The 27,264-nt window shown below is 40.4% G+C and overlaps 1 pseudogene; it reads right to left on the bottom strand.

The window, feature by feature from the left end:
- LOC149848565 (subtilisin-like protease SBT4.14) overlaps window positions 1-27,264 on the bottom strand; it is a 71,896-nt pseudogene that overhangs the window by 8,558 nt on the left and 36,074 nt on the right.

The raw sequence follows: 27,264 nt of genomic DNA, 5'->3' as shown, positions 1-27,264 counted from the left end.
AGTCCTTGCTGCTAACTCTTTACATTTGCAGGTTGTTTCTTCAAATGATTATAATAATGACAAATATGCGAAGGAGTTCAATATCAGTGTTTCTAATGCGCTTGCTACTTGTCCTGCTCGGGTTTTGCCAACTCCTCGTGTGAGTTGATCATATGTAATTTATTGTTTTGTTCATTATTCTGATCAACTCACACGAGGACTTGGCAAAACCCGAGCAGGACAAGTAGCAAGCGCATTAGAAACACTGATACTGAACTCCTTCGCATATTTGTCATTATTATAATCATTTAAAGAAACAACCTGCAAATGTAAAGAGTTAGCAGCAAGAAGGACTATGGATCTTACTGGTGGAATCTCAGTAATCCAATCGAGATGAGCATGAGGGCCAGATTCTGCTTACTGAGAAGCACTTAAGCAGCAAGCAACAAACACAAATAATCAAAGCAAGAAAGAGATGCTTCAAACATTGCAATCAAAACAGATTCAACTAAAGCTAGCATTATGATAAATAACCTTTGAAATGTTGTTTTGCCTATCAGTGGGACGTTGACATGTTGCTCTGAGCATAGCTGTTTGGAAGGGTGAAGCCCAACTGTTGCAGCCAACCGTTGGAGAGGTGGAAGAAGAAAAGGAGGTTGCGGCGTTTGAGACGTCGATGGAAATGCCACCCCTCGAAGCCGAAATCAAGTCCGGCAGGGCAGATTGGTCCGGAAATTGCAGGTTAGAAGGCGCAATGAGGCCGCTGCCCGGGCTGTCCGACTGGTTCCGACGACTGGAACCCAAGTTCGGAGGAGGTTGGAACAAGGTTGGGATCTACGGGGCTTTGAAGGCATCCTTAGGGAACATAAAGTGCCAGGCCAACGTGATAAGGGCTCTGTTTGAAGCATGGTGCTGGGAGACCAACACCTTTGTGTTTCCGTGGGGAGAGATGACGATCACCTTGGAAGATTTGGCGATGATGGGACTCCCATTGCTTGGAGAGCTCGCTCGAGAGGACCCCAACAATTTCAAAAGCAACAGTGCAGAATCCGGCAAAGAACTGAAGGAACGATTCAAGAAGCTTCTTAGGCTTGGGCAATCTTTCTTTTGATGATTGTGGTTGTAATGTATCGTTGAAGTTAAAATGGGGAATGAAATGATGATAGAAATCGCTGAAAATTTACAGAAATAAACTAGACTCAATAACGAAGACACCACTTTTTACGGATTTGGAATATGACCTCCGGTTAGGGAGATATGGCCCTGACAAGTTGGTCCTAATTCGGGTAGCGATTTACAGCGATTTGCTTACTGAATAACACTACAAATCGCTATAGCGATTTGCGGAAGACACTACAAATCACTATAGCGATTTGCGGAAGAATTTACAGAGCCGGTACTGAGATCTCATGTTCGGGGGTTCCAAACCGCGCCACGTATAAGATGCAGACCGGCATGTATCCCCATGTGGGTCGCCATCATATTGCATCGTAATTTGGTGCCGTAGCAAAGACTTAAGTAACCTTTACCGTCATTCGCTTCCTCTTCCTCGGACGGACATAAATGCCCTCCTTCTAGAAAACTGAATCGTCGGTTCATGAAAATGACAAAACTGCCCTCCATCGATATCGCGGGAAAATGTTCCGCAGGTGGTTGTAATGTATCGTTGAAGTTAAAATGGGGAATGAAATGACAATAGATATCGCTGAAAATTTACAGAAATAAATGCCCTCCTTCTAGAAAACTGAATCGTCGGTTCGTGAAAATGACAAAACTGCCCTCCATCGATATCGCGGGAAAACGTTCCGCAGGTGGTTGTAATGTATCGTTGAAGTTAAAATGGGGAATGAAATGACAATAGATATCTCTGAAAATTTACAGAAATAAATGCCCTCCTTCTAGAAAACTGAATCGTCGGTTCCTCTTTCTCGGACGGACATAAATGCCCTCCTTCTAGAAAACTGAATCGCTGGTTTGTGAAAATGACAAAACTGCCCTCCATCGATATCGCGGGAAAACGTTCCGCAGAGTTTGCGTATGTAGCAAGCGTTATGTTGTATGATACAAATAGTTCAAAAAAATCATTTCTCGCTGTAAGCACTCTACCGGAGATTCTTTGCTTTCATCTCAAGTTGCCGGAGCATCCTTTCCTTTTTACCAGAGCATCTGTTTCTGTCTTACGCGCAGTCGCAGCATCGTTGCCACCTTCTGTTGCGTATTAGTTGTTACTGTTGCTTACTCTACAGTTGGAATATCCAAATTCCCATCGTTTCGGTGAGTTTCGTGTAAGTTTTCTTTCTTCAATCTAAAGATTGGTTCTTATACAAGGATTTGTATTATGAACCCAAATATTCCGACGATTTCTACTGATGATGATCGTGTATTGTGTTGTGCAGGTTAGCAATGTCTGCGCCTCATCAGATTAGAGATACCCCATCGTTCTATGGGTTGTTTATTAGAGAAGTGATCTGCTAGTCCCATCTATCTAAAGTTTTTGAAAGATACCAAAATATACTTAAGATTGAGAACGATGAAGACAGGGAAAAAGCCTTGGAATCGTATTTTGCGGAGGATTATCCATCAGATATCGAGGCTGCGGACCAAAGGAAGAACTCTGAAGAACGAAAGATGCAGAACAAGGATGACGAAGAGAAGGCAAAGGCCAGAAATATTGATGAGAATATAAATAGAAGGCGGAGGATTAACGCACAGCAGATGAAAAAGAGGAAGAAGAAGTCAGAGGAGTGGGAAAGGGATGTTAGCAATATGATGGCGGAGGCTCATAGGAGAAACTTGGAGAGTAGAGCAATGCGACACAACGCAAGGCTACTGAAGGAGGCGGAGGAGAGGCGAAGGCAAATGAATAAGGAGGAGGAAGAGAAGGAACAGATTATTCCTCACTTTGAGGAAGAAAAGGAAAGGCGAAGGAGGGAGTTGGAGTTCGAGGAAGCTAAGGAAATGCAAAGGCAGCAGAAGGAGAATAAGGAAAAGAAGGAAAGGCAACGGAAGGAGAAGGAGGAGGAGGTAGAGAAGGAAAGAGAAAGGAAGAAGCAGGAGGAAGAATTGCAGGAAAGAAGGAAACAACAACTACAAGAGAAAGAAAGGCGGCGGAAGGAGAAGGAGGAAGAAAAGAAAAGGAAAAGGAAGAAGCAGGTGAAAGAACTGCGACAAAGAAGGAAACAAGAAATCGAGGAGAAAGAAAGGTGGCTGAAGGAGAAGGAGGAGGAAGAAAAGGAAAGGGAAAGGAAGAAGCAGGAGGAAGAGGCGAAAAGGGAGAGACAAAGGAAGCAGAAGGAGGAGGAGATAAAGGAGAGAGAAAGGAAAGAGAAGGAGGAGGATGCGAAAAAGGAGAGAGAAAGGATGCAAGAGGAGAAAAGGGAGAGAGAAAGGAAGGAGAAGGAGGAGGAGAAAAGGCAGAGAGAAAGGAAGCAGAAGGAGGAGGAGGAGAAAAGGGAGAGAGAAAGGAAGGAGAAGGAGGAGGAGAAAAGGCAGAGAGAAAGGAAGCAGAAGGAGGAGGAGGAGAAAAGGGAGAGAGAAAGGAAGGAGAAGGAAGAGGAGGAGAAAAGGGAGAGAGAAAGGAAGGAGAAGGAGGAGGAGAAACGCAAGAGAGAAAGGAATCAGAAGGAGCAGGCGGAAAAGGACAGAGAAATGAAGCAGAAGGAGGAGGAGAATAGGGACAGAGAAAGGAAGCAGAATGAGGATGAGAAAAGGAAGGCGAGAGAAAGGAAGGCGACGGTGGAGCCGGTAGAGATGGAGATTGAAAGGCAGTTCGAGGCAGTGGACCCACCAGAAAGTCTCAGGTTGGAGCGAGAACAACAGAAAATAGCGACCAAGGTAAATATATCCGTCCTGTCTGCGAAGATTTAATAATATGTTTAGCGATTTTGGTATAGCGATTACTGTGTTAGGTATTGATATTTATAGCGATTACTGCGATAGTATGTCTGCAACCGATATTATTTATAGCGGTTAGTAAAATAGTATTTATAAGTACAAATGGAAGTAATTTATAATTTGTATGAATAATATGTTATTTTGTGTTACAGGGAGGTCACAAGAGAAGTAGAGCACCAGGTGAAAAGCTCGGAGGTCGCTGTCAATGGCCTGTAGTTCTGTCTTGGTATGGTCAACTGAGTGCATATCAGAAGGACCGACTACGAAATATGCACTTCGGTGGCCTTTTGGACCAACAATATTTTGAAACTTGCTGGAATACCATGACTCACCTGGTAAATAAGTGGAATGATAAGACTAACACATTCCAGTTTGATTCTTTTGAGATCACCATGACTCTAGAAGATATGGCGAGGATCATTGGCCTTAAGTGCGATGGCAGTGCTGTCCTATTACGGCATTCAAACTATAACGCAAGGGAAAACTGCACTGCCCTTCTAGGAATGTCGATGGACGAATGGAGTCAATGTATTTCTGGCGAAAGCAATTCCACATCAATGAAGGTCTCAGTTTTTCGTAATAAATGGGAAGGTCACTCCGCTACTTGTGCATCTGAAACAGCTGACCAAGAGTTGCGCGGCTTCCTTCTATATTTTTTTCTCTTACATTATTTTCCGATTGTTCTGGTTCGAGAATAAGTTCCATGTGGCTGCAGTACCTGACAGACTTAGACGAAGTCGACAACTATGCCTGGGGTGCCGCTATGCTCTTACACCTGTACAGTCAACTCCACCGTGCGAGTAATGGTACGAAAACAGTTGGCGGATTTTGGCCATTTGTTCAGGTATTTGTTGATTACATACTTAGTATTTGTAGACAAATCTCATTGCAGTCTGTGGCATTGCTAATAATATTTTTTATGTTAGGCCTGGGCGTTGGAACATATTATCCCATTGCGTCCACGGTGTGGCCCTCCGATTTGTGGTTTTCCAAAGATCGGTCGCTGGGCCAGAATAAACGTCATAGTTTATAATGCTAAGTCCATTTTAGATGGGCTGTAATTAAACGAGGTAAACGTTCTAAAATTGTTTACAATCGCGTACAGGTTTTGATATAAATTATAATATATTTGTCATTCGTTATTAAAAAGAATTACCAATGTACAGGTTTTGTGGAGACCTTATGGAGATGGGGGCGATGATGAAGACGTTGTTGTGGAGGCTGCCAGATTGTCTGACCGCGATTTGTGGCTATTCTGCAATTTTGAAGCCGAGTTGCAGCAAGGTAGTCGAGTTCTTCTACAATCTGGCTTGGGGCAGTCTATCCCAAATAAGCCTTTGGAGGTGAGAAGAAAGATGAATAATGGTGGGGGCAGGCACGTGAATTGGAGCGATCGCTACAGGGATGAATTATTAAATTTGAACTCAGGTGGTGTCCCTGCCGTACCGTATGATCATGAAGGACGACAATTTGATCCCTTCTATTTCGAAAGCTATTGGGAACCAATGCGGCGAAATCGGAAGATTGAGAAAATTGTCAACCCATGCCTCCCAACTGTCCCTTCTCATGTTGTAGCCCAGCCTCTACAACCAAAACGTCGTCTCGATCTGGTTAATACGACTAGTCCATCAGTAACAAATCACGAGGAAGACCGAACCCTTGCTCCAAAAGAGAAGACTGTCTCTGCCGCAAGGTTCGAACTTATTGAGAGGGAGAATAAGAAATTAAGGACAGAAGTAAGCACTATGGAGACCCAATTGAATGCAATGGTGGACATGATGACCAGTCTTCTTAGGCAAGGTTTCGCAACGAGGAGGCCACCCAGGATAGACAGTGCACCAATAAAAAGTGAGAGACAAGTCTATGAAATTTCATCAGATTCGTCCAGTGACTCGGAATAAATCCTAGATTTTTCATTTTTATCACGCTATACATTTGTTGTAATTGTATAATGAGTTGCGGTAACGTGAAATTCTTTTACTGTTTAATTCTTTATTATTACATCTTTCCGACTTTGGGTCTCGGTAATAAATAAACTTTCCTCTATGGGAGGATTAGTAGGTTGATAAGAAGGATGGTTGTCTTCATCTATATTTTCTTTTTTACTAAACTAATTGAGTTCATCATCACTAAAAATATCATCATTTCTAGATAGTAACTTAAACAAGAAAGAGTAATCCATATTCTCTTTATGGGATTCATCCTTCTCAAAATCACTAACGTTTCCTAAGAAAGTCACATTCCTAGAAACATATAGTTTGTCGTTCTTAACATCATAGCATCTAAATCTTTTTTGAGTTTCAGAATATCCAAGAAATGCATAAGGAATGACTTTTGGTGAGAGTTTGTCATTTTTGTCGGTAAGGACAAAACATTTACATCCAAAGATTCTTAACCTATTTTAGTCGGGTTCCTTTTGGTATAAAATTTTAAAAGCTGAAGTTTTGTTTAGATTTTTTGAAGAAAAGTGATTTATAAGATAAATTGATGTAAGAGCCGCCTTGGCCCAAAAACCTTTTGGAATGTTTTGAGAAATGAGTAAAGTTCTAGTTGTTTTAATAATATACCTATGTTTTCTTTCAGCTAGACTGTTTTGTTGTGGTGTTTTTGGACAAGATCTATGATGAACTAACAAAATGGTTTTCAAGATAGTTTTTAAAATCATTTGAAAGATACTCTCCTCCGGAATCAACTCTAAAGATTTTTAAATTATCATTAAATTGATTTTTAATCATCATATGATATGTCTTAAACGATGCAAAGACTTCATGCTTATGTTTAAGGAAGTATATCCAACAAAATCTTAAATAATCATAAAAAAAATAACATAGTAAGCAAATCCTCCCTTAGATACTACGGGTGTCGGTAAGATTGACAGTCCAACAATAATCAACAACGTTCTACGCTGCGATGCCACATTAATTAGCTTCGTGCTTTGAGTCGGAGAGCGATCTGTGGCATCACAGCATAGTGATTTGTGGGTATTGTTCGAATGTCTAATCACATGTGGAAAACGTATTTTTGAATATTTAAAACTTAATGAGCGGCATGGAAAGACGTATTTTTGAACAATAATGATTTCAAAAGGCAAGTGGAGGTGTCGGGAACGCGAAAGATTTGCTGGAGAAGAAGTTGACTGGAGGTGTATGGCGATTTGTGGTTATCGTTGAATAGCGATCTGTGGCATCGCAGCACAGTGATTGACAGTCCTACGCTGCGATGCCACACATCGCAACACACTTGAAAAATCCTTCGCATCACGCTAAGATTGACAGTCCAACAATAATCAACAACGTTCTACGCTGCGATGCCACATTAATTAGCTTCGTGCTTTGAGTCGGAGAGCGATCTGTGGCATCGCAGCATAGTGATTTGTGGGTATTGTTCGAATGTCAAATCACATGTGGAAAACGTATTTTTGAATATTTAAAACTTAATGAGCGGCATGGAAAGACGTATTTTTGAATACTTCGAACGCAAGCATTTAATTTGGCGGCGGTTATAAAAAAAAGGCGGCATGCGAAAAGCCATATTTATATTTTTTTTAAACGCAATCAATTAATTAGCGGGCTGTTTTGAGTCAGAGAGCGATCTGTGGCATCGCAGCATAGTGATTTGTGGGTATTGTTCGAATGTCTAATCACACGTGGAAAACGTATTTTTGAATATTTAAAACTTAATGAGCGGCATGGAAAGACGTATTTTTGAATAATAATGATTTCAAAAGGCAAGTGGAGGTGTCGGGAACGCGAAAGATTTGCTGGAGAAGAAGTTGACTGGAGGTGTATGGCGATTTGTGGTTATCGTTGAATAGCGATCTGTGGCATCGCAGCACAGTGATTGACAGTCCTACGTTGCGATGCCACACATCGCAACACACTTGAAAAATCCTTCGCATCACGCTAAGATTGACAGTCCAACAATAATCAACAACGTTCTACGCTGCGATGCCACATTAATTAGCTTCGTGCTTTGAGTCGGAGAGCGATCTGTGGCATTGCAGCATAGTGATTTGTGGGTATTGTTCGAATGTCAAATCACATGTGGAAAACGTATTTTTGAATATTTAAAACTTAATGAGCGGCATGGAAAGACGTATTTTTGAATACTTCGAACGCAAGCATTTAATTTGGCGGCGGTTATAAAAAAAAGGTGGCATGCGAAAAGCTGTATTTATATTTTTTTTAAACGCAATCAATTAATTAGCGGGCTGTTTTCAAAAAATGGCTGCACGTTAAAAGACTTTACCTTTGTAGGTGAGGACGGCGTTTCAGTATCTCTGTTGCAAAGGTGCCATCGATATCTCCGTCCAGGCATGGCGCCGAAGAAGGGGACAATCAGAGCAGTACGACCAGCCATGGCAGACAAGAAGAGGACTAGTGGAGCAATACGACCCGGCACGACGCCAAAGACGATGGGAGCACTATGACCGGGCACGGCGGCAACAGAGATGACGATGGTAGCAAAACGACCAGGCACGGCGCCAGAGGAGTGGACGAGGGGAGAAAAACGACCAGACACGGAGCAAACGGATAGGAGGATGGGAGCTAAACGACCAGGCACGTTGCCAATGGAGTGGACGATGGCAGCAAAACGGCCACGCACGGCTCTGAACAAGAAGACAACCACATCCACAGTACTAGGACTAGCGCTTAAGAGGTATATTCTTTGAAATGCCTGAGCGGTTTAGTGAACATTTGGCTTTTCATGTCGTATTTGGACTAGTGTTGTTTACTGTAGACAATAATTTCAATGTCCAATCCTGAATACCACGCTCATGGTGCACTCAGTGCAACATCCACAGTCTCGGGTGGGCGGCAACGCCCTGACGAGTTCGTAGATGACATCGAGCAGATGCAAGATGAATTTGCAGATGGGAACACTATCAGTAATTTTGTAAGTATTTGTCCACTATCAATTTCTAGGTCATCGGTTTACATGTTCTGAAGTTCATAACTTTGTGCAACCAGACAATGTATGATTTTGTCAATTACATTCAGAGCAACCCAACGAGCAATACAGTACGCATCATCAGCCCGTATTTCATGGTATGTCTGTGCCGCTGTTGTTCTGTTTGCTTTCATGACGTACTCACGTTTCTTGGTGGTTAAACCTTGCTATTTCGTGCAACAGATGTACGTCCGGCGAAAGCCATACGGCATAGGATTCGAAGATGCACTACCTTGTTGGAACAACGATGATGAGTGCATAGACATTTCGAAATTTAGAAAGGTAAGTGAACAAACCTCTTATCCAAGGTTTATTCGTAACATCCCCATCACGATAAGTCTCTGGAACGAAAAATGATTTTATCGATTCGCAGATTTTACTTCCTACACTTTGGCAACATCCAGACCATTGGGTCCTATACGAGATGAATTTTCAGCTAAAACAACTATGGTGCTACAACTCATTGGACTGCCACAGTGGCGTAGAACGCGATGCTATGCATTTGGTAAGCTTGTACCCAAAGGTGAAGTAGCTATTCGAGGTGGACCGGACTGTAATATATTATCCCTTTTTCACAGGCGGGATTTCTTAACGGGCAAATGGGTGTCGACATTGGTGAGTGGATGTTGCTCTGTGCTGACGATGCTCTGTTACAAAGTAATGGGGTCGATTGTGGCATATTCGTAATGAAGCATATTGAAACAATATACAATAGAGAATAACCTTGTTTCCACGCTGTATGAGCTTCGTATCCGATGTTATTGGGTATTCCTGTTATATATTGGTTTCACATTACCTGTTTTGTTGCAGGAACATATGTCGGTAATACGCGACGAAATATGCGGAAAATTGATTGAGTTTAAAACGAACGGCAGACAGAATAGTATAAAGTGAAACCTATCGATTGCTCTGTCTGTACAACCTAACGAGGCCCTCCATCACCGTTCTCTCCGTCCTCTTCGACAGTAACCCAGTAGGTGCAGTCGCGCTGAGGGTGGCCAGCAGGAGCTCCGCCAAGTCCTCTTCCTCTCCCTAGCGAGGTCTAAGCGGATTTGTCGTTTCGGTGACGGGTGTTCATCTCGTTCCGTTGACGGGTGTTCTATGAAAAGTAAATTGTATTCAGAAATAGTTTTGTGTTGTATACGCATAACCAATGCTGGTAAATTTGTTCTTAAGCAATGAAGATATTTCTACTAGTAAGGGGTAGTAATGTTTCAAGGTGTTAGTGGGTATCTAAATTTTTGTCATGTAGTGTAAAAGAGGGTCGACCCCTATATGTTGTAACCTTTTCAGGGTTTTTTGCTAATGAAGCTTAAGTTGTCTTCCCTCTCTATTCTCCTCTCTTCTCCTTTTGTTCTTGCTGGTTTCCCGATTTCAATATGGTATCAGAGCTTTATTGAAAATGAAAGGGTGCTTTGTTGAAGATCAGTGAGAGGAAGAAGCTTCATCTGCATCGGTCGTGCTGGGACCCACCTCAGTTTGTGTTCTCCACAGCTGACGTCCGTACCAACCTTGAAGTCTTGAACTTTTGGTCGATTGATGTTGGATTCCATTAGCTCTTGATTTTTGTGATTGAATGAATCAAGAATTTTAATGGTCGGATGAAATCTCAATTTTTAGTGGATTTTCTTGTATTTTCTGAAAAAAACTGATGAACAGTACCCTGAATGCAAAAAGTTTGTGATTGTGATGCTATCGGTGGGTTTTGTTTGCCCAAATCAATTGTAATCTGGTAATTTTTTGGTGTGTGATAGATTGGGACTGATTTGAAGGGCTATTTGGGTGTTTGGGTGCAATTTTGATGATAGATTTGGGTTCCTAGTTCAGGCGGTAACCCATTTTCTGTAGTTTTTCTCTGTTTCGACCAACATATTGTGTTGGGTTGCTGGTGCTTTCGACCAGCACAAGTACGACCAACATATTTTTTTCTGGCGAAAGATATTTCTAAATATCGCATTACGTGAACTTATCAATAAGAAAGGTTTGTTCTTAGAAATCGCTGTATTGATGAACCGACGGTAATGTACACCTAAGGCGATTTCTTTAGACGTACTTGTGGATTTATTTGAGACCCAAAGATTCGGTCCAATCGCATTGACTACCATTCAGAATAGCCCTCTGGCATGACATTGTTTTCATTAATGCGGAGTGCTTTTTTATTTAAGATTTGCTTTTGGTTTAATGAAACTGACGTATATACTCGAAAACTGATGGAGGGTGATAGGACGTTTCATTAATATTTGAATGACACAACACACAGTTCCACTTTGCTTCGCGAATAAGGAACCAACATAATCGACAATTCCTGCATACACGACTTATTCTTGAATCGAGTGCATAGGCGGCTTCGACGCAGTTGTCGTATCCGTCTATACCTTTTTCATAGGTCTGTAAGATCATAATTGAAGAAACCGTCGTTTAAAATTTAAGCAATTTTCAAATGCTGGCACAGGTTTTCATGGTCGTAGCAGTGTAGTTTGCCGTTAGACCACCAAGCGTATCGCTTTGTACTATTCGTAAAATACGAACGCGACATTAAAGCGATGTTTAAGCATACAACATTTCATAGCGATGTTGAATATTATCATTTCGAACATTAGAAGTCTTTGTTCATTGCACACATCGCAGTCTCACCCTGTGACTGTCAATCACGCGGGTTGAGCGCACATCTTTTATCAATTACAAGCCTTTTAGACCTCGCCTCCGTCAGTTTCTCCTCCAAAATTAGAAAGGACGTCAACTTTTTGCAGAGTTCTTCGCGGAATCCGGATATATCAACCTGCAAAAACAGATTGTAAACTAAAAGCAATAGACATGCCCTTAATTGCCAATAACAGAGGCCAAGGAATGGCATACAGCGTTGAAACAGGGTTCTGCACCATTGTATATCGCTTCAATGTACTTCATTACAAATACGCCGCAATCAACGCCATTATCTTGTAAAGGAGCATGGTATGCCGTGCAATAGATCCACTCGCTGACATCGACTCCCAAAATGGCTATGAGGAAACCGATCTGAGAATAATGCGACCAAAAGTAAATTCATGACCTCAGTACACTACACGATACTCATATAGATGGAATCTTACGAGATGGGAAATGTCTAGCCGTAAACCACTGTCAACTTCCAACGAATTGTAACACCATAGTTGTTTTTCGCGTAAATCCATCACGTATAAGACCCAATGCTTTTCAGACTGCCAGAGTGTAGGAATCAGTATCTGCAAATAGATCAAAAAAATGTTGTTACCACTGTCACGCTGTAATATTGCACTGTAGGTTTGTTTGCTTACCTTTTCACTTGTCATAAGGTCTCTGCAGTGATTACCGTTAACCCAATAAGGTTTGCCGTCTTGAAATCCACTAGAGTATGGCAAACGGCGTAATATAGTCTGCAAACCAAAAGAAACATTGCTAACACCAACGTTAACATACGAATCAATTGGACTAAATCAATAATGAAAAGCAACATAAAATACAACCGATATACCATGAAATATGGGCTGACGACGCTCACAGTCTGGCTTGGTGCGTTGCTTTTAATATAATTTACGAAATCAGATATAGTCTGTTTGCAGCAAATATGGTGTTGTATTGATCATACGTACACATGGCTTACGTTTATAGACAACTACTACTAGTTTAATACTAACAAAATTATTGATCATGTTGCATTGTGCGAATTCACTGCGCATTCGGTTGATGTCCTCCAGAAGTGATTGACTAAGTTTTTGCCCAACTTCGTCGGTGGATGTTCGACTGAAATAAATGCGGACATTGCAACGACCGATATTTAAATTACATTATATAGTACACAAAAACAAATCGCAAAAAACGCATGAAAGAGACGGATTTTGCTGAACATGTAGACTATGTGTAGACAATATACCCATGATTCGCCATTGTTGGTCGTGTAGCTGTCTTCGTCTGCCTCACCGACTATAATTTTCTATGTTCGAGGGCGGATCTCCAGGTTTATGAAGGAACCGTCGGTTTGGTTGTTGCTGGTTCACGAAGTAGAAGACAAACACACCTTCCAGTGCTTGTGCGACTATTTATGACCTAAAAGATGTACTGCTCAACCAACATGATCAATGAATATTGTACGACAACTCAAACATTTATGGGTATCTGTTGGAAAATACACATTGAGTAGCCTTTTATTTATAATATATGGATACAACTTTTCACAAGATAACAATAATGATTTCAAAAGGCAAGTGGAGGTGTCGGGAACGCGAAAGATTTGCTGGAGAAGAAGTTCACTGGAGGTGTATGGCGATTTGTGGTTATCGTTGAATAGCGATCTGTGGCATCGCAGCACAGTGATTGACAGTCCTACGCTGCGATGCCACACATCGCAGCACACTTGAACAATCCTTCGCATCACGCTAAGATTGACAGTCCAACAATAATCAACAACGTTCTACTCTGCGATGCCACATATCGCTATTCAACGATAACCACAAATCGTCATACAGTGATGTCATCAATCGCCTTCCTGCAGAAGCAAAAACCCGCTATCTATCGATTTGAACAAATTCAACCACGAACCGCAAGTCGTCAATAACAAACGACTATAAACTCTCAAAAAATCCGGCATTGTGGAGATCGGGTCATGCAAAGAGGCATGCCAACTAAGTTAATAGCCCACACGAGATTCCTGTGTCCCAAACCTATCTGTCGACTGCATCGTAGCCTGTCATGAAAGAGAAAATATTAGACACTGAATTAAGTTTCACAAGAAATGCATACCTCCTCGCAACATCGATTGCATACCAAAAGCCTTGTAAAACTGTAGCGATCGTTGTCGGAAATCTGGTCGGGAGGAATGTAGGTTTGAACGTTTGCCGGTACTTCTGCAGGGTATTGCTGCATGATGGACATTACACGAGTTAGCTATTTGACAAGCTTCACGCAATGGGAAGCAATATAATGTTTTACATACCTGTTCATTCGAAGGGCTTTGTTGTTTTTTATTACAGGTTGGTTGTTTCTTAGTCCTTTTCTTGCCAACCAATTCTAGTGCACCCTTTGCCCTCCGACGACTGCGATCAGAGGCAGGTTTTCTTTTGATACCCTGCACTTCATGAATATGTCCATCATAATCAACAACGTTCACTACTGACTTGTTGAAGATAATGTTTACGCTTCGGCGCAACTTCTCGGGAGTGTCAAGCGAGACATGATTTTGACCTATGTTGTTCGATCCCATTATCTTCGGCTGGTATTCATTCGCTGCAACAGACTTAATGTGAATTAACTCCACGTTTTCAAGTAACTCCGTTGCAGCTTTTCTCGCACATGCATAGCCTTCTTCGCTTCTCGATGCCAAATCAGCAACATGCATGAATGACCTACACAGTTGTTGGTAACGGGAGGCTATGTGGCACTTCTCGTCAACACCAGATTTACTCGCATTGTCCATAACGAGCATTTCAATCTTCGCGCATCTCGTCCATCTTCGCATTACGTAAGACTCAGGTATTTCTTGTATCTTCTCTTGATTGAGTGCCTTTAATGCATGACAGCATAGGATACCTTTGAATTCATACATTTTGCACGAACATTCTACCCTTCCGTTGTCGACATTGTACGTGACATGCGCTTCTTGCCTTTCCTGATGCTTTTCGCCCTGACAAAAAATATGATATTTGTGCATATTCTCGGTTTGCACCAGTTCTTCTATTTTGCAATTCATGACATGCAACACCTCTTTCTTGATCCATTCAAATACAGTTAGTGTATACAGAGCTGCAGGTCGCATCAATATTTTCATGCCAAAAGTTAGAGGTCGTGTATTGAAGCTTTTCACGTCTTGTTCAAGCTCATTCTGTCTTAGACCGTCTACAAATAATTCATATTGTTCCATGAAACGAAACATTGTTAAACATGAATACAGGGTTTTCTTCAGCGTGGCATGCATAGATTCGGCTCTTTATGTGCTTATCATACCTGCACAAAAGTATTGTCTTCCATATGCCAATGCCCACTTCTCTTTTTCTGCATATAAATTTTGTAACCACAGACAGTCAACAAGGTCGTATGTCTTAATCATTTTGTCCCAATCTAACTTAATGGTGACCTCGTCTACGCTATGAAGTACACACCTTGTAAAATGTTTGTCAAACTCTGTATTCTGATTAAATATGTGTCCTATGTTCTTTGCTGCATTTTGAAAGATATGCCCCAAACACAGGCGATGATGTGCATCTGGCCACACATGAAGCACTGCAGCCGCAATTGCGTGATCACCATCTGTAAATACAGTTTCAGGATGCTTCCCGTTCATTGCCTGTGTAAATACTCTGAACAACCACTCAAAGGTTTCCTTGGTCTGGTCATACACAAAAGCACCGCCTAATATACAACTCTGTGCGTGATGGTTCACTCCCACAAACTGCGCAAATGGCCACTGTTTAGTGTTAATCTTTACTGTAGTATCAAACACAAGCACATCATTGAAGCATTCATAATCTAATCTAGACCTTGAATCTGACCAAAACATATTCATGGCATATCCATCTGCGTCCACTTGCATTGCACAAATAAACCATGTTCATTGCTTGATTTATTCTGTAAGTAACGAACCAAACAACATATTTCTCCGTTCTTCATGTTATCTGTCCTCTTCCTGCTCAAGTGGTTTCTAAGATCCAAAGGTGTGAATGGCACATTTTCGCGACCACCATCAATGCGGGTAAACAAATTGTATGTCTTCCTTGGTGCAATGCCGGCGCTATCGGCTATTTCAGCCATTGCAGCATAAGCTACAGTTACTTTACGATGTGACCTTAGCATAGGAGTCATAAATGATGCAGATAAATCATGATTATGATCACTGATTAAAGTACGCACGACAAATTTCCCATTCGGATGTCTTCTCAAAACCAATCTTGCCTGACATCCACATCTTGATTCTGGCGTGCTCCTAGTTGGATTTCCCATTGATTTCTTCCAACCTTGCTTGGAACAGACACATGTCTTTCTAACCAAGAGACCCTGTGCATTTTTTGACCAAGAAAACCTTCTCACACTGAAGCCAACTTTTAAGGCATAATCATTGTAAAATTTATATGCATCTTCTTCGTTATTAAAATGCATTCCTTCTACAGGAACATAGTCAAGTGCAATTTCATGTACATTCCCAGTTCCTACGGTTTTATTAAGTGTACTGACATCAAAATCAGGATCATTATTGAATTGCATTTCTTCTCCTAGAACATTGAAGTCAGGTATACTTCCGTGTACATTCCCGGTGCATACACTTTTATTATGTGCGCTGTCATGGTAGTCTACCTCATCATTGAATTGCATTTCTTCCACTGGAACATTCAAGTCATTAGTGGGTCTAATGCCTGCACCCTTCTTTTCATGTGCATCGTCAGTGCAAATGTTCAATTCTTCAGTTGGGTCATAAGTATAGATATTCAATTCTCCAGATCTTTCTATTGATTGAGCTACATCATCTTTATTACAACCTAATGATAAGCTCAATAATGTTTTAAGCAATATATCAATTTGTGTTTGCAGTAACATGGCAAACAAGTCGATATTATCTCACAAAAACGAGAGTCTGTTACTAATACAGCGGTTTGAGATACAATGCATATGATGAGTGAATGTAGGATACCTGATGGGGTAGAGGCCCTTCCTAGCATCTGCAAACAAGCATTCCTGTCAACAGGTCCCAACGTCTTACAAATATCGATAAGTTTCCAACCTTCGTAAGAACAAGATCTACCTGCAATAACCAAACAAAGCCTTAATGACACACAAGACGACATGCCTTCTTCATCGATAGCATGATGCTGGGAAGCTACTCACGCCGCCTTGATGGAACTGGTTGGAATGTTTGTGCATCATTGCTTTCTTCCTTAATGCCTAACAACAACGACAAATAAAAGAAGACAGTGGAATGTTTTGTAAGCAATATATCAATTTTCGTTAGCAAGCGGCATAGGTTTACTACGATTTAATCAGGATGCATATAAGAACGGATACCACTAGGGTTACGCAAGTCAAAGCAACGATTTAATGAATGAAAGTATCAAAGCAAGTGCGGTTTGATGTTTGCTTATGCTGAGCATCGACGTGTCGCTTACCATGCCAATAAAATAAACATGTCGTACATGTGTGTTGACGATAACGCTCTCATAATATCCACGAGGCTCTAAAGCGAGTTCAATAGAAGTCGCTGAGAGAGCAACGATATGCATGCGAAAATCGCCCCGCCATGCGTGTCAAGATGTGTTTCTGCACCCAAACATTTTCAAAGTCTGTGTACAAATATCTTACAAATACATATTACAAAACATATAATATCTTACAAAACGATATGTATAGCGATTTGTCAGATATTGAAAATCGATACGGCAGTTCAGTATTTATAACTTATAACTCGACGATACAAAAACATACTATCTAAAAGGTCGATAAATATATCGCACAATAAATTACAAATCGATAAGGAAGAACTTGAACATAATAGCAAACAAATCGATATTAACTAACAAAAATGTATCTCACAAAAACGAGAGTCTGTTACTAATACATCGGTTTGAGATACAATGCATATGATGAGTGACTGTAGGATACCTGATGGGGTAGAGGCCCTTCCTAGCATCTGCAAACAAGCGTTCTTGTCAACAGGTCCCAGCGTCTTACAAATATCGATAAGTTTCCAACCTTCGTAATAACAAGATCTACCTGCAATAACCAAACAATGCCTTAATGGCACACAAGACGACATGCCTTCTTCATCGATAGCATGATGAGATGAAAAGCTACTCACGGTGCCTTAATGGCACTGGTTGGAATGTTTGTGAATCATTGCTTTCTTCCATGATGCCTAACGACAGCAGAAATTAAGAGAAGACACTGGAATTTTTTGTAACACAAGGCAGGCACGAGAAGACGACAGTGTGTTGTACAACAGGATAAAAAACAAGGCGGAAAGCTCGACTGGAGACGAAGGCAAAGTTTGCGTTGATAATGGGAGCACTGTTACAGCAGATGGCGCAGGCGAACGTCTCCACTTTAAATGGTTAACATCAAACTTTCTGGAAGGAGTACTTTTTTGTCCTTTTCCCCACCCGTCGTTTCACAACTTTTGAATGGATGATATTATTGTCATTTCCTCGAACCGTCATTTCAGGGCAAGAAAAGCAAGTAAGGGTGATTAAGTCTTTACAACAGCACCAGAGTTCGATGCAAAGTTATGTCAACATACACGGGAATACGAGCCCCATGTGCATGAATACGTGGCGCTCATTCGATCCCCCGAACACGGACGTGGGATTCAGTGAATCATCGGGGGCGAACATACACAACCCTCTCACCAAAGGTATACGGTAATCTGCATGCCATTGCCCAGTGCAAGTTTGGTTCTGAACTGCCGATCAATGGAACTCGCCGCCACCGTAAGTATCCATGGTGACACATTCTCCACCATGCCAGGGTCAGGGCCATCGTTCCCGGCCGACGCCACCATGATAATTCCCTTACTCATGGCATGAAACGACCCGATCGATATTGCATCCTTGAGGTATCCATTGTTCATGCCGCCTATGGAGATTGAGATCACATCAACACCATCGGCGATGGCATCGTCGAAGGCAGCAAGAATGTCGATGTCGGAGCAGCCAGTGTCTTCCCAGCATACCTTGTATGCAGCAAGGCGAGCTGCAGGGACAGCACCCCGCGCAGTGCCATTAGCAAGCCCATACATGCTTGCGTTTGGAACTTGGACACCAGCTGCAGTTGATGCTATGTGGGTGCCATGACCCTTAGTGTCAACTGTAGATAGTATATCAGAGGGTTGAAGTTGCGTGAAGGGTCCGTCTATTCTATAATAGTTGGCTCCGATGAGTTTGCTGTGTCAATTTAATTATTGAAGGTTGGGAGTGTAAATCTTTGATTGAATCAGAGAGAGAGAGAGAGAGAGAGAGAGAGAGAGCATACTTGTTACACCCACTAAAATGCTCAGATCTTTCACATGTGCCCTTCCATTTAGCAGGAGGAGGTCCAAGATCCTTGTCGTCAAAGCTCTGTGAATGGGGGCTGATACCTATGTTTATATTAGGAAAGATGGCATCATTTTCTTGAAAAGAATCAATTTTATGAAAAAAAGAAGAAGAAGAGCTCCTTCAAAAAAAAAAAAAAAGAGCAACAAATGTGACTGGGTCAAGTTGGCTAGAAAACCAAGGAACAACTTATGCATATCTAATCAAACCATTGCTTACATTCATAATACCCTTTAATGCTTACCTGTGTCCAAAACTCCAATGATGACATCACTTTCAAACTTGAGCTGCCTTTTTACATTCAAAGGGAAGCTGACGAAATCCCACGATCTTGTGGTGTGAAGCTTGTGATAGGAATTAGGAAATACTGATGTCACGCCTTCAGTTTCTGCACATTATTAAGTAATAGTATATTAAACAAGCTAAACTATTGGAAAAATTGATTGTGTATACAATAGTCAATGTACTTGTGTTTCATACTAACCAGCTAATCTTTTTGCTTCCTCCAGTGAGAGTTTTGCAGTGAATGCATTGAAACTTCGCTTGTAACTGTAGACCATTGTCTCTCTTGCAATGTCATGGCTGCCAAAATGAATTTCATGAAATTAAAGCAAATTGCTCATCACATGCTCAAGGAATGCCAATAATTCATTGTGAACGAGTGGAAACTTTTTTCATAGTATACACATTTATGATTTAGTATCAATAACAAATAAATTTTAGAAACTTAAGTTTGATAGGAAAACTCATTCATTTGAGATACTACTGCTACCATTTTGATGTAGGATTGGTTGGAAAACATCATGTGGCACCAGCCACGATTGTTTGGGCAAGCTAGGTTTATATATATATATATATATATATATATATATATATATATATATATATAGAGAGAGAGAGAGAGAGAGAGAGAGAGAGAGAGAGAGAGATTGAATGCTAAATGAAGCATGTTATATGGGTTGTATGAATTTTTTTTGTTTTATTTTAAAAGTTTGATCATACAGATGAGATCTGTGTGCCTGGTATTATACGGATCAAGTCATGTAGTGTTTGGTTTCAAGACATGGTTGGTTTTTATAATGTTTGAAAAATTGATGGCCAAAAATCATAAATCTTCAAGACTCCAAATATATATCATGATAGACTGCACCTGTCGATGGATTTAGAGAGGGAGAGAGAGAGAGAGAGAGAGAAAGAAGAACATTCACCATTCAACATTACCAAAATACATCCAACAGAATATTGGATGGGAGAGAAACAAAAGAGAAACAGAGAGAGAGAGAGAGAGCGACCTGCCGATTACAGATGCAAGCATGTGATGGTGCGTGTCTGAGAGAAAATTGGATGGCACGTCTCCCATGTACAAGATGTATGACTGCCAATGTTAGACAGTTTAATATATGAAATGATTAATCTATGTCAAGTATCAACAGAAAATCTTAAGTCATGTAAACCACCAATAATTGCATGAGATTTATGACTTCCAAATAATCAAATAGGCAAAATGATATCCAATTGACTCACTAGCTACCTACTTGTGAGAAATAAATTTGAGCTAGTCTCATCAATTACTTACCTTCCTTTCCGTGGTGCTACTGCAATGGACCACCGTGAGTAATAGGAAGCAAATTATGAAGGTCATTTTTGACGTACCCATTTTTCTTTATCTGTTTGGCAAAAGATACTTGGAAGAAATTGGTAAAATGGATTTGGTAGAAAAAATAAGGGAATTTATTTGAAAGGAATTTGGATTCTTTTTCTTTGACTGCCTTTTACATGCATGCCAAACGGAAAAACAAATGCATTTTGGAATCCTTAATTCCCAAGAATCGCTCTACTTCCCAAGCAAAACCTTCACTTTTGCTAGACACAATGGAGGGCAAGGAGAAGATCGGTAAGTTGTTTTCACGTGGTAAGTATTAATAAGGTGATCAGTTGCTAGCCTGTGGTTGAGATCTTTTTCCCTTAACTTCTGGATGTTAGAAAACTTTCTGCATTTAGACAATCATAAAGATACCCTTGGCATTACAAAGAATGGAAAATCAATATATGAGCTGGATCCCAGCAACCTGGATCCGAACTTGAATTTTATGCTGCAAATATGGATCTGAACTGAAATTGCAGTAGAGTTGAACTCGTATATGAAGTTTTATATGGTAGTACTGATTCTGACAGTGTTTGTAAACGAGAGTTTTCGTGGAAATAAGCATAAATAGGTTGACTTGTATTGTTGTATATATTTCCACACAAGCATGGATCTAAATAGATTCAGATTGAGTCCAAAATAACATAAATATGAAGTCGATCTAAATATATAAGTAGATCTTATTTTAAAATCCATGTATGGGTAGCATGTCTAATTTGTAGTTTGGATCAAAAGTCCCTCTGGATCCAGTCCCATTGATGACCATTTCTGATCAATTAGACAAACCGTGCTTGGAGATCCATTTGTTAAAACAGGCTGGCTTAAGCCCTGGACAATGGAGCAGGGCCCAATTCTGGCATAGGTGAGGTTGGTCCAGATCTGACTCAATTCCTAATTTTCGTCATTTCTTTTTTGTAAACCCTAAATGTAGAACCACCCATCTTATACGTTTTGAACCGATTGATTGCCCTATTAATTGGGAATTAGGGTATCTTCAAAGGACTTGCTGTCAATTAGTAAATTGAACATATTTACAACCTACAATTGTTGTCTTAAAACTAAAAGGCTCATCAAGTGGTTGGAAGACCATGAGCTTCGGGTCCTATGATTCGGTTCAATTTCAAGGGGTATCCAAGCTTTTGGCTTGAACCACCTTGAACTGTGTCAAATGTAAAAAAGCTATTGGCAAGTGAAGATGATCATGCTTATCCTCAGCTTTGTACAAAAAATTCTCCAATAAACAAGGAACTGATTGTATGAATTTTTAGGGTAAAATGATCCGCCCCAACCCCAAATTATTTGTTCCAAATCTGTCATATTCGGATATGGATTATCTGAATATCAGATTTTATAGGTCAGATCTACTTCGGAATAGGATTGAAGCTTCAGACCCATTTTTCACCCCTACGCTATGCCACTTTTCAATGATCAGATCCAGTGTCGATTCAATCAAGATCTGATCCATATCCGGACCTGTTTCGATCCCAAGGTAAAACCCAGTCAATGATTCTGTTAGTGTAAGTGAAACATAGACCTTGACAGACCATAAATTGTGTGCCTGGAAAGTAGTCAGTCTTCCATGCTGTTGTGGACATTCAGGGATTCCATGGAGCCAAACGTTTGCTTTGAACCTTGCAATGTTGTCCCTAAATGTGGGTCAATGGTTCCATTCCCAGCCATGTACTGGACCTGCTACTTGGCTCACAACCTACCGAGCAAGTTCATTTGGCTTCGCCAAAAATATTAAAAAACAAAAAACCAGTAACAAAGACCATCATAAGTGTTTAATTTGGTGCACCTCTCTTTCCATTATTCGATCCACATATTCTTCGCGTTGGGAGTGTTAACTTGTACAGTGTAACTAGTGTCCTGCAATCTGGCGCTATAGATGTGTTTTGATATGGTCAATTTGCTAAGAATCTATAGTTGAATTATGCTTTTTTGACAAAATTACGTTAACTTTCTGATGAAAAACATACTTTTTTGGGTTTAGAAAGATAACAATAATTATGGGATATTGATTTTTCAAATCCTAATAAAAAACCTGTTTATGTACCAAAAATTTGAATGATGCGAGACTAATTCACTTTATTCTTGACAGTTTTGCTCTTTTGTTTGGTCAAAATCATAGCGAACAATTGAATTTTTTGAGGTAACAACTTACATGGCACATGATTTTTTCAAGTGATAACTTACACAAGTAGTTTAACCAAGGCACCTAAATTTTTCAGGCAACAAAAAGGCAAAAATATTAAGAAAAAACTTAATGGACAGATTTGTCATAGTTTCTAAGACCTTCTCATAGGCTTATCTTTCCAAATTAACTTTTGCTAGCGACATTGTTGTTTATCTTGTGAATCATGTGAATTTAGCATAATAGTACTATAGCAAGTGATGAGATATCACTTGCTGCAACAGAGGATTGAGAATAGAAAAAACACAGCTACAGTCCACTGATCCCAATACACCTGCTACAAAAAACATTAGCAGATGCAAAAAACATAGATAAGCAACCACATTACACTACACTAGAGTCAAACTATGAGTCCATACAACTTCCATTTGACTGCAGATCATCCAGCTGATTGAAAAAACACAGTTACAGCCCACTGAGCCAATCACTTGTATATATAGGAGTTGTTTGCACACTTTTGTTCTCATTGCTTTTACTAAGCATTTCATCAATAAAAGCTTTATTTTTTATATTTTGTTCTCTTGTATTAGCCCTTGTAGGCTTCTTGTATTGTCCTTAAAGGACTCGTGGTTGAGCACATAGTGAATCTGCTATTGTATGCCTTTAGTGGCTCTTGTCTTTTCGTCTTCCACTTCTTTCATTACATCATAAGAGAGGGAGGTTGTGCCCTACCGTTTCCAAGGCCTTTAAAATGCAACCTATAGACTGAGTAAATATGCTGTAAGCTAACAGCAACCATGTAACAATTGATTGCTTTTTGTTTGAAACTCACTAAACATAAAGAGGAATAAGGTTCACACACGTCTAGCTGGCTGAAAGACTCATTAAAAGCCCATCTTTTTAACATGAAATGTTGTCATGAAACTTATCGAACTGCATGTATAACCTTGGAGTAGTAAAACCAATCACTATAGAGATTGAAAATTTGTATAGAAACTCCCTTACAAACAAGCTACAATAGTAACAAGATTGATCAAAATAATATGAATCATAAAGCAAGATAGAAGTTGCATTAGTGCATGTTGAGAACTGATAATGAAGATCCCAGAGCAATGACAAACTGCATCAGCACCTTCATTTTTAGTAATTTAAATATATACGAAGAGCAATTCCATTTTCAGCAATAACCTTGTTGAGCACATGCTTAAATCAGCTGAACCAGTGAGGATTAAAAGAACTGCCACCATCATGAAGACCATAAAGCTGCAAAAAAAACTACACAAGCAAGAATGTAGATTATGCAACAGAGAATAATAATGTAATTGAGACGACTCTGACTGTTATACGTGAAATTTATACAAAACAACAACAAACAAGTTATCTGATGCCAAATGAAAGTAGAATTATATAAAATAAAAGTTCATTTTCTAAATCACATCATTCTAAATCATTGAAGAAGCTCAAAAAGGATGAGAGAAGTGTGTCAATCCTTCCAAAAGAAAAATAAAATAAAACTTCAAAATCTATGTCACACGGACTCGGCTAAGGAGTCACTGCACCCGAGGCGACACGCCCCAACACGGGTGCAGCTTCGAACACGGTCCGGACTTGGTCAACGCCAATTTAAACTCGGTCAACGAGTAAAGGCCGAGTTCGTCCTTGTTTTGGACTCGGTCAACATTGATCGAGTCTATTTTTGTCCATTTTTTAGGACAAAAATTTATAAAAACTAAAAAATATATATTTTTTATATACTTTTGTCTTTAGAGAGAAAGATTGTGCAGAGCACAGTCTTTACCCAAACTGTGCAGAGCACAGTCTTTACCAGACTGTGTAGATATATTTTTTTTAACTGTGCTGAGCACAGTCTTTACCAGACTGTATATATATATATATATATATATATACTTTTACAAAAGATAAAGCCCCCAACATTAAGAAAAGAAAAAGAAAAAAATACTTTTATAAAAAAGTTGCAAGGTTTTCCTTCATTTGATGCAACCCATTTAGTTTCTTCTTTCCCTCTACCCTCGTCTTTCTCCAACTAAATCCGTCTTCTAACTCCCAACCTACCCAACCCCTCTCTCTAAAAAATAACAGAAAGAGAGTTCAAAGTTGAAAAAGTCAGGGTTTTTGTGTGTGTTTTTGTTATTGAACGCATTTCCCATTTTATTCTCCTCTGATGGTTCATTTTACTTGATGATGTGAGGATCATTGAGTTTTTGCTCCCTTTAATTTTGAGGTTTGTGGGTTTGGCTTAGTATTAGAAAAAAATGCATCACATCTAGGGATCAAACAAGGTCTTCACCCTCGCCTTGTCTTAAAATTCTGCCATCCATCCCTGCAAGTTTTGATTTTAACCTTTATCCTCACCTCCATCCCCTGTTCAAACAAGCCGAGGTGGGGTGGGACCCCATTTCCCCTTGGTCCACCACCATTCCTAAAGAAGGAGAGAAAGTTTTACTAATAGGGATCGTTGATTGGGTGGGTTGAGAGGCAAGGCGGGGCAGGAGAAAGCAAAAGTTTGATTTTATCCCCACCTCCATCCTTGCATAGATTTTGATTTTAACGTCCATCCTCGTTTCATGTCCTACATACCCGGTCCAATATGGGGCCCCATTTTCCCCCGATTCATTGCCATTCCTAATCACATTATAACCCCACCTTGAGCTTCAGATGGGCTTTGACCAGCCACTTCCAAACTAGTTGAAATATATTTGGCTAATATTAAGCTAAGGCACATAGAAAATGAAACAATTAATCACAAAAACCCATATGATGGAAAGGAACAAAAATAACAAATTTGTGAGGGTGGGCCTACAAAAAGTGTTTCTTCAAACTACGAGAGCGAGAGAGAGAGAATGTGGTGGGTAGGCATGGAAGTTGTAAAAGCAGCTTAGAAATCAATGGTCCTCATCTCTCCTCTCAAAAGAAAGCATAAGCGATTTGTTAAATAAAAAAAACACAAAGATAAGTTTCTTACCTTATTTTTTCCTTATGCTCTCTCAATTACCTTTTTTAGCCTAGCCAAACCTACAAACCCCAAATTCGAGAAAATAAAAAAAAATCAATGAACCTCACATCAACAAGAAAAAAATGGACCATCAAAGGAAGACGAAAACGGAAATGCATTCAACAAGAAAAACATACAAAGAAAATAAACCAACCTTTTCAACTTTGAACTCTCTTTCTGTTATTTTTTAGAGAGAGGGGGAAGCTGGGTTGGGGTGAAAAGGTTTCAGCTGGAGAGAGATGGGTCATAAGGAAAAAATTGAATGGACTGCATCGAATGAAGAAAAACCCTACAATTTTTTTAGAAAAGTATTTTTTTTACAATGTTAGCACCCATTTTCTGTGGGGTCCACTTGGACCGCCAAGTAATGTTGTCGAAATCAACACCCAAGACTAATCTCCATGTAACTTTGAATCCAATGTTCGCCAGCCTAATTAGTTTCTCATATACCTTACTTTCATTAGTAGTATATACATACATATATATATATATATATATATATATATATATATATATATATATATATATATATATATATGAAAATTAGAATATGTTTTCCAGCAACTGATTTTAACCAACAACCATCTGATTTAGAGATCAAACAACTTCTATCTTTCCCCTTCCCTACCTTCCCCTTTTCTCTCCCACCACTTCCACCACTATGCCACCAGCCTTCTCCCTAATGACCATCGTCACCCAGCAACGTCCACTAGTTTCCTCCCTATCACCTTCAGCCTCTATTAAAGTTGATTTCCTTCGCACCACCTACAACATTCATCTAGGTCAGTTTCCTCTCCACCCGCCCCAGTGTCTATCCAGACCAGTTTCCTCCCCACCACCGGCTAGTCTCTCTCTCTCTCTCTCTCTCTCTCTCTCTCTCTCTCTCTCTCTCTCTCTCTCTAGAAAGTGACGACCATCGTCCCTCCAGCGAGCCTCTCTTTGGCACTTTTAACATTATCACTCTGGTGAGTAATGACAACCATTCCTCCATCTATGAACCCCACCTCTAGCGATCTCCTGCTTTCTCTAATCGGGTTCTCCTCTGCATGTATCTCTCTGAAATCCACCAAATCTCCTATTCCTTAATTACCCACGACCCAACTCCCCATTTTCTGCCATTTCCATCGGAAAGGAAAAAACACAGATTTTTCTCATCGGTTGCTTCGTCTCTGTTTCAAACCCTAATCTTTTCCGATCGCAGAATCTCTCTGTCCCTGCAAAGATCGAGGTATCTCTTTGTCCCTGCAAAGCAAAAGAGCCCTGGTTGAAACCCTAACCTCTGCCCCTCTCGGTCTCGACTTAAGTCTCACCTTCGTCCTGCGTTTTGTCCCCCTCTGCCACTATTCCAGCATCGACAATAGTGGGAGATTGGGAGTTTTCGGCTTCTAGACACCAGTGAAGGAGCAACCCCCCTTGCCACCATCGCCCAACCTCCTCTGCACGACGCCTCTCGTTGTGCTGGAACCACCATCGCTCGACCTCCTCTGCAGCTACGCCCCACCGCCCCTCAGACAACAAGTTCTTTCGAGTTTTGAGGGTTTCATGTCTGCTGAAGAGGGCCTTCGACTGTGGATCCTCGATCCTTTGGAGATTTTGGGGTTGCATCACCCTCGCTCGCTCATCG

This window comes from Nuphar pumila, chromosome 1 (assembly GCF_984573655.1).
Source record: "Nuphar pumila chromosome 1, dmNupPumi1.hap1.1, whole genome shotgun sequence".
In the NCBI taxonomy this organism is placed as follows: Eukaryota; Viridiplantae; Streptophyta; class Magnoliopsida; order Nymphaeales; family Nymphaeaceae; genus Nuphar; species Nuphar pumila.
This window is presented reverse-complemented; position numbering and strand designations above follow the sequence as displayed.